Source organism: Arachis ipaensis, chromosome B2 (genome assembly GCF_059453495.1).
Source record: "Arachis ipaensis isolate K30076 ecotype BB chromosome B2, ASM5945349v1, whole genome shotgun sequence".
NCBI classification, from domain to species: Eukaryota; Viridiplantae; Streptophyta; class Magnoliopsida; order Fabales; family Fabaceae; genus Arachis; species Arachis ipaensis.
In genome coordinates, this window is record NC_142437.1 from 73,198,016 (window position 1) to 73,204,311 (window position 6,296).

A 6,296-nucleotide genomic window follows, 5' to 3' on the forward strand; every position below is an offset into this window, starting at 1 on the left:
GACTTTTGGTTGATAATCCTGGGTTAGTTAACCCAAGTTACCAAGTGTTGAAACACTCCTCAGAACCTATTCATCCAAGCATATCCTTAATACATAAACACCACAGACATTTGTCTCAGAAGTTCAAACCATTGGTGCCTAGCTTATTTTCTCAATTTTTTTGCTTTTTGGTTGCCCTTTTTTTTCAGTGGCTTTTTCTTCTTCTTTTTCTTTCTTTTTCATGGCCAAAGACATTTATTCCTCAAGATCCATAGACAGTTTTCAAATTCTACACAAAAAATGATAATTCTACACTTTATTTCCAGTGATCTTACTAAACAATCAAGCATGCATACCACCACTTAATTCTACTTGATTTGTCACTAATTGAGCCAAGTTACTTTTGTTCAAACTTTTCTTTTATTTTTGGAAACAGAACAAGCATGGCAAGCATTTGTTTAAGAAGGTGAAGTTATATCCAAACATCTAGGCATTCACTTTATTCAAAGCATTAAACAGACAAACATACTAGAAACTTTACATTCCAGAAAGATTCAACAATTTCAGTTTATACCAGAACAAGCATGCTTTTGTTTGCCCTTTTTAAAGAATTGTCAAGGAACAACACCACCTTGTGAAATTTCTTGTTTTCTCTTTGTTGCCAGGAACAATTTGATTTCTCCTTCTTCTCCTAGTTGTTGCTTCATGTTCTTTCTAAGATCCTTGTTTCCTTTCCTGCAAAGAGTGATGAAGTTGCTTGCTTCTCAAGCACTTGAGTGGTTAGCTCAACTATGTATGGGCAAGTGTCTGAGTCTTAAGTTGGTGTGTGAACACCAAACTTAGTCTCCTACTTACTTCTCTGTTCTTTGAATCCTTGAGTTCTCCTTGGAATGAAGTTGCTGCTAAGGATTTTAAGCATTTCTATGATTGCTTAGAATGGTTGTTCCTTTCATATAATTCAAAGGTTGTTGTGTTCAGTTGATCTTTATGGTGGAACACCAAACTTAGAGTCACACATTCCCCTTTGAATTATTGATCCACGAATTCATTGTTTGGTGTGAAACACCAAACTTAATTCTTTGCAATGCACAGAAACTACTTCACCCTTTTTATTGAAACAAATAAAAGAAACAGCAAAGGGATATTACCTCAGGTTGGGTTGCCTCCCAACAAGCGCTTCTTTAACGTCATTAGCTTGACGGTTGTCTTCCTCAGTTGAGGTGATATTTAACCTTGTCTTTCTCCTCCACATCTCCCAAGTAATGTTTGAGTCTTTGACCGTTCACAGTGAAGGTTCGTTGTGACTTTTCTTCCATGATTTCTACTTGTCCATATTGGGAGACCTTGGTGACAAGGAATGGTCCAGACCACCTTGATTTTAGCTTCCCTGGGAATAGCTTCAGCCTAGAATTGTAGAGCAATACTTTTTGTCCTTCTTCAAATTTCCTTGGGGCTATGTTGCTGTCATGCTTCTTCTTTGCTCTTTCTTTGTAAATTTTGGCATTGTCATAAGCTTCAGCTCTGAATTCTTCTAACTCTTGAATTTGCAACATCCTTCTTTCTCCAGCAGCTTTGCTGTCCAAGTTCAAAAGTTTCAAGGCCCAGTATGCCTTGTGCTCCAACTCCAGTGGCAAATGGCAAGCTTTTCCATATACTTGTTGGTAAGGAGACATTCCAATTGGTGTTTTGAAAGCTGTCCTATATGCCCAAAGAGCATCATCTAGCTTAATCGACTAGTCCTTCCTTGAAGTTCCCACAGTCTTTTCCAGGATTCTTTTGAGTTCCCTATTAGATATTTAGGCTTGCCCACTTGTCTGTGGATGGTATGGTGTGGCTACCTTGTGTTTGACTCCATATTTTAGAAGCAATGTCTCTAATGGTTTGTTGCAGAAGTGGCTTCCTCCATCACTGATGATTGTTCTTGGAACCCCAAAACGGCAAAAAATGTGTTTTCTGAGGAAGTTCATGACTACCTTATTATCATTGGTTGGAGTTGCTATTGCTTCAACCCATTTGGAGACATAATCTACTGCCACAAGAATGTAATTATTTGAGTATGAGGTGGGAAAGGGTCCCATGAAATCTATCCCCCATACATCAAACAATTCAAGTTCCAGAATGAATTGTTGTGGCATTTCATTTCTTCTTGGCAGGTTCCCCGCTTTCTGGCATTCATGGCAGTGCTTCACTAGTTCCTTTGCATCTTTGAAGATAGTGGGCCAATAAAAACCACACTGCAACACCTTAGCTGCTGTTCTTTCTCCTGCAAAATGTCCTCCATAAGTGGAGCCATGGCAGTCCCATAAGACTTCCCTTCCTTCTTCCTCTGATATGCATCTTCTGAGTATGCCATCCGAACATTTTTTGAACAAGTATGGTTCGTCCCAGATGAAGTATTTGGCATCATTTACCAATTTCTTCCTTTGATGCTTGTTAAATTCCAACGGCAAACTCCCAGTGGCCTTGAAGTTTGCTATGTCTGCAAACCAGGGTGCTTTGTGAATTACCATGAGTTGTTCATCAGGAAAGCATTCATTTATATGTGTGCTTTGTGTGCTTCCTTCTTCACATGGTATCCTTGATAAATGGTCTGCCACCTTGTTCTCTACACCCTTCTTATCTTTGATTTCGATGTCAAATTCCTGCAACAAAAGAACCCATCTAATAAGTCTTGGTTTGGATTCTTATTTAGCAAGTAAGTATTTTAAAGCTGAATGATCAGTGAAGACAATGACTTTAGATCCAATGAGATAGGATCTAAATTTGTCAAATGCAAAGACTATTGCCAAGAGTTCTTTTTCAGTGGTTGTGTAGTTCTTTTGGTTATCATTCAAGACTTTACTGGCATAATAAATCACATGTACCAAATTGTCTTTCCTTTGTCCTAACACTGCCCCAATAGCAAGGTTTGATGCATCACACATCAGTTCAAAAGGTAAGTTCCAATCAGGTGGGGCAATGATAGGTGCAGAGGAAAGTTTTTGTTTCAAAAGTTCATAGGCTAGCATGCAATTTTTATCAAATACAAAGGGTGTATCAGAGACAAGCAAGTTACTCAAAGGTTTGGCTATTTTAGAAAAGTCTCTAATAAACCTTCTGTAAAAGCCAGCGTGTCCCAAAAAACTCCTAACTGCCTTGACATTACTGGGTGGAGGTAGTTTTTCAATGAGTTCCACCTTAGCTCTGTCCACCTCAATGCCTCTATTAGAGATTTTGTGGCCAAGGACTATTCCTTCTGTGACCATGAAATGACACTTTTCCCAGTTTAATACTAGGTTGGTCTCTTGGCATCTCTTAAGCACCAAGGCAAGGTGGTGTAGGCAGCTAGGAAAAGAATCTCCAAACACAGAAAAATCATCCATGAAAACTTCAATAAATTTTTCAATCATATCCGAAAAGATGGACAGCATGCATCTTTGGAAAGTGGCAGGTGCATTGCACAATCCAAAGGGCATGCGTCTATAAGCAAAAACTCCATATGGACAAACAAATGATGTTTTTTCTTGATCTCTAGGATCAACTACTATCTGATTATAGCCTGAGTATCCATCCAGAAAGCAATAGTAAGCATGTCCTGCAAGCCTTTCAAGCATCTGATCCATGAATGGGAGTGGGAAATGATCTTTTCTGGTGGCTTCATTGAGTTTCCTGTAGTCTATGCACATCCTCCACCCAGTGACAGTTCTTGTGGGTATGAGTTCGTTCCTCTCATTTGGCACCACAGTTATGCCACCTTTCTTGGGAACTACATGGATGGGACTAACCCATGGGCTATCAGAAATGGGGTAGATTACCCCTGCCTGCCATAACTTCATGACCTCCTTTTGTACCACTTCTTTCATGACGGGATTCAATCTTCTCTGAGCTTGAATGGAGGGTCTAGCATCCTCTTCTAACAGGATTTTATGCATGCATATGGATGAACTTATCCCCTTCAAATCAGCTAGGGTCCATCCAATGGCATCTTGATGAGTTTGTAGCACCTTGATCAATTCTTCTTCTTGTTCTTGGTTCAGGGCAGAGCTAATGATAACAGGATGGCTCTCATCACTACCCAAGTACGCATACTTGAGATTAGGGGGCAATGCTTTGAGCTCAGGTTTTGGTGCTTCCTTCTCTTCTTTCACTCTCTCTGGCATGCTTGGCATGGTTGTTTCAGCAGCGTTGATGTCACTAACTTCAATATTCTTGGTGAACTCCTCCTCTGCCACTTCCTTTGTTGTTTCCTCAAAGGTTTCTTGTATTGCAATGTCCACTACATCCACCCTCATGCATTCCTTTAGTGATTCTGATGGATAGCTCATTGCCTTGAATACGTTAAACACCAATTTCTCGTCATGTAGTCTAAGAGTGAGTTCACCCTTTTGTACATCTATGATGGCTCCAGCAGTAGCCAGGAAGGGTCTTCCCAGAATTATTGAAGCTTTGGCTTCTTCCTCCATATCTAACACCACAAAATCAGCAGGAAATATAAAATCTCCCACTTTCACCAACAAATCCTCAACTATCCCATGAGGGAATTTAAAAGTTCGATCTGCCAATTGGAGGGCCATTCTTGTTGGTTTGGTTTCCTCAATCTTCATTCTTCTCATCATTGTTAGAGACATCAAATTGATACTGGCCCCTAAGTCACACAAGGCCTTCTCCACCATGACTTCTCCTATGATGCAGGGGATTTGGAAACTGCCTGGATCCTTCAATTTCTGAGGCAATTTGTGCTGAATGATGGCACTGCATTCTTCAGTTAACAACACAGTTTCCTCATTTCTCCAGCTTCTCTTCTTGGTCATTAATTCCTTTAAGAATTTTGCATAGAGTGGCATTTGCTCTATTGCCTCAGCAAACGGAATGTTGATTTGAAGCTTCTTAAAAATCTCCAAGAATCTGGAGAATTGGCCATCCTTTTCACTTTTCATCAAACGTTGAGGATATGGTGCTTTAGGTGTATAAGGCTTCAGGACCTCTTTTTCTTTTTCTTTTGTTGCAGACGGTGTAAAAGATTGTCCTTGTTCCTTGTCTCTCACATTTTCCTTTGCTTCATCCTCTGTGGTTTCCTTTGAGATCTCCTTTAGATTATTTCCACTTCTGAGGGTTATGGCCTTACATTCTTCCCTTGCAATAGCCTTGGCAGCATGAGAAACGCTTGGCCCAGGGGTTTGCTTAGACAAATACACAATTTGATTTTCTAGCTTCTGGATGGCAGCTCCTTGGTTTTGCAGGTTAGAGTTTACTTCTTCCTTAAAGGCTTTCAATTCGGTTATGTCTTGACTCATGGTTGCTAGCATTCCCTCTATCCTGTTTAATTGATCTTGAAATTGTTGGTTCGGATTAGGTTGGGTAGGTTGATTATTTTGGCCATGATATGATGGTTGGGAGTAAGTGTTTTGTGTGGCTTGGTATGATCTTTGGTTGGAGTTTTGGTATGTGGACTTGTTATGTTGGTTTTGCTGGTTTCCCCACCCAAAGTTTGGGTGGTTTTTCCATCCTGGGTTGTAAGTGTTGGAATGTGGATCATATAATTGCCTTTGTTGGTTTCCCACATAGTTGGCCTCTTCCCAATCACCTCCTTCAGTGCTTACTTCCTCTTGATCTTGTGTGTGTATTGCAGCCACTTGCTTTGTTTCTAATTTCCTGGTGAGCTCTGCTAGTTGCTTGGCAAACACCTTGTTTTGGGCTAAAATTGTATCAACATGGCTCAGCTCCATGACTCCCTTAGTGTTGTGTCTCTCTGAAGCATAGTAGTACTCATTCTCAGCCACTGTCTCAATCACTTCAATGGCTTCTTCCACAGTCTTTTTCCTGTTCAATGAACCTCCTGATGAATGGTCTACAGCCTTTCTTGATTCATAAGAAAGTCCATCATAGAAAATATGCAATTGCACCCAGTCATGGAACATGTCTGGTGGGCATTTCCTTGTTAAATCCTTGAATCTCTCCCATGCCTCGTAGAGAGTTTCACCATCTTGTTGTCTAAACGTCTGAACCTCAGATCGAAGCCTATTGACCTTTTGTGGGGGGTAGAAACGTGCCAGAAACTTGCTTTCCACCTCATCCCAGGTTGTTAGGCTCCCCCTTGGGAATGATTCCAGCCACTTAGCTGCCTTGTCCCTAAGTGAAAATGGGAACAAGAGCAGTTTATAGGTATCTTCCTGGACTCCATTGGACTTCACAGTATCGCAAATTCTCAGAAATTTTGTGAGATGTTGGTTTGGATCTTCATTAGCACTCCCACCAAATGAACAATGATTCTCCACAAGTGATATTAGCTGTGGTTTGAGTTCAAAATTATTGGCCTGAATGGGTGGTTTCTGAATGCT

At 40.5% G+C, this 6,296-nt stretch overlaps 1 non-coding gene across 1 annotated transcript; it reads left to right on the forward strand.

Moving 5' to 3' along the window:
- The first annotated feature begins 5,874 nt into the window (after positions 1–5,874).
- On the forward strand, positions 5,875–5,978 carry LOC148574380 (small nucleolar RNA R71). Its single transcript, XR_015906563.1, has one exon. It is a non-coding gene; the product is annotated as a small nucleolar RNA R71 (small nucleolar RNA).
- Positions 5,979–6,296: the final 318 nt, after the last annotated feature.